We start from the raw sequence: 2697 nt of genomic DNA on the forward strand, positions 1-2697 counted from the left end.
CCGAGCTTATGAAGCAGGTATCACTCCTGCTAGGTTATCAGTGGAAGTTCCACTGTGTCCGACATCCCGAGGCAGCAGGTCTCGTAGAGAGACATAATCAGACCCTGAAAACACGTCTTGCCAAGATATGTAGAGAGAAAGGCGTTGACTGGATAGTAGCTTTACCAGTTGCACTCTTTTACATGAGAATGATAGCACATTCAAGAACAGGGCTATCCCCGTATGAGGTGGTCTTTGGTAGGCCACCGAATATGTGGGGGACGCCTCTGCCTCGTAAGATCACAGATGTTGACTGTAATATGCTGACAGATTACCTTGCCTCCTTGATGTCTGCACTACAATCATGCCGTTCACAGGTAGCTGCAGCCTTTCCCGACAACACCGAGGTGAAGCCACACGAGATCGTTCCTGGGGATCTGGTGCTGGTCCGGAATTTCGATAGGAGGAGTCCGCTGGAGCCCCGTTGGCAGGAGCCGAAGCTTGTGTTATTAACAACAAGGACAGCAGTGAAGGTGGAGGGCCGCAAGGGCTGGCTCCACTCGAGTCATGTGAAAAGACACTATGGACTGCCGCCAAAACCAGACTCCCAGCCCTGCCCCCTTCCAGAGACTGATACTAAACTCCCCCTGGTAGAGAAAACTCCTTCTCAAGAATTTCGTATGAAGTTGAGGTCTAGCAAGTCAGACAGTTTAATTGTTTAAGTCCTCCCCTAGGTGAAGCGGTTAGACAGGTTCCTGACATGTACAAGTTAGACCCCAATAGAGAGAGAGATAGACAGAAACAGATCAAGAAACATGAATATTGTAAATCTCTCCGCAGTCACTGCATTGTGACATTATTGATTATGTTTTTCCTGAGTCTTATGATTATTGCTGCAAGCATATTGCTACACATGTACTTTCCTATTTTCACACGTGCACATTCTTCTTCAAATAACACTGCCGAGCATACTTTCAGTGAATTGCCCCCGCACGAGTTATCTTACCGACTTGCGCTGCGCAACAATACATTCATTAGTATGTTACATCATTCCCATCAGACCAGCAATGCTACCAATTGTTGGATATGTGGCCGACTCCCTCCCTATCAGAAGTACAAGGGAGTTCTTCCCCTCTTTCCGTACCCGTTCACACACAATGGCTCCTGTGGTGCATGGTTTAGTTTAATAAATTCTTTAGATTCTGATTCCGTAGTTTACCAGGGCAATTGGGTTTCGGGAAATCTGAACACAGTTTTGCATAAAGTATGTTTCCCTGACAAGGAGGGTCTTCCCCAAAGGACAGGGACCGATCTAGAAAACGAAGTATATGGATTAGGTAATTTTACACTTAACCTCATGATTCTGAATGTCCAGTCCGAAGCCGAACCAGTCTTGCCCGCTATGTCAGTATTACCAGTCAAAGGTGAATTATGTGTCAGAAAGAATGGTTCAGTACACCTAGGTCATAGTAAATGTACTACTGTAATTGAATTCAGTGATAAAGGCAAGTCTACATTCAAAGCTTCCCGTCATTCCTATTTCATTTGTGGTCATACAGCATATATACGCTTACCTCTAGATTGGGATGGTACTTGTTACATTGCATTCCTTCTGCCACCTGTTTTCCTAGCCCCTCCTGATTATCATAGGGACTCCCATCTAGTACACAATAGACCCCAGAGAGATCTCCCGATTGTCGACTACACTGAAACAGCATGGGAGCAGTATACATACTTCAATAAAGGTTTCTTTCCCTATTTAGGTGCTGTCTTTAATAGTAAACTGATACGTAAATTAACCAGAACCCTCGAAGCAGTAGTGAATGAAACTACTTCCGCCCTAGGCAACTTAACAGAGGAACAGTCTGCTATGAGACTTGTTGTTCTTCAAAATCGTCTTGTTCTTGACGTCATCCTGGCCGATAGGGGCGGAGCTTGTAGAGTCATCGGATGGAGTTGCTGTGTTTTCATTCCAGAAAATGCACCATCAGTATATAGAGCCATAACCCGTCTCCACAAGATTGCAAGTCAGATACACCAGAATCCAGGCACCTGGACTTGGTCCGGTTGGTTCTGGAGCGTGTTATCAGCCTGGGGATGGAAAGTCCTATCCTTCCTCGGAATAGCCCTTCTCATAGTGTTCAGTTGTTGCCTATGTTTACAGTGTGGGCCAGCGATTTGCGGCTTGTGCGCCACATCATGTATTCCCCATTCAAGTTCACGTTCTAAATCCCGCCAGAAAAAGGAAGAGCAATTGATGTTATATGAACAAATTGATGGACTAATGAAGATCGATATATCATGAAGGGTCCGTAGGGGACAAGGAGGGAATGAGGTAATATGAATTTTTATGGTCAATTGTGTCCCCTAACGTAGACCCCAACGGCTCCATGTACGTGCTTCAAGTACATGTATGTTCCCTCCACAACCAGCTATGAAGACGCAAATACATTTGCGTCCGACGTTAACATGTCCTCTTTCAGATCCACCATGAATGGGTCGAATATTCAGTTCCTAAGTATGCTGTGCCACCGTCTTTACATGGTGCACTTTCACGTTTTCCTGGCTCTGGCGAGCTAGGCCCTGATTTCTGCCATCAAGCCCTTTCTGCCTTCTGCCTCTGAAAGCTGCAGCCTGGATCTGCATCCATGACCCTTACCCTACTCCCTGTGCGGCGAGCGGTGCCCGGCTCGGCCTGCTTGCCTGCCAAGACTGTAT

The sequence above is a fragment of the Lissotriton vulgaris genome, chromosome 10 (genome assembly GCF_964263255.1).
Source record: "Lissotriton vulgaris chromosome 10, aLisVul1.2, whole genome shotgun sequence".
NCBI lineage: Eukaryota > Metazoa > Chordata > Amphibia > Caudata > Salamandridae > Lissotriton > Lissotriton vulgaris.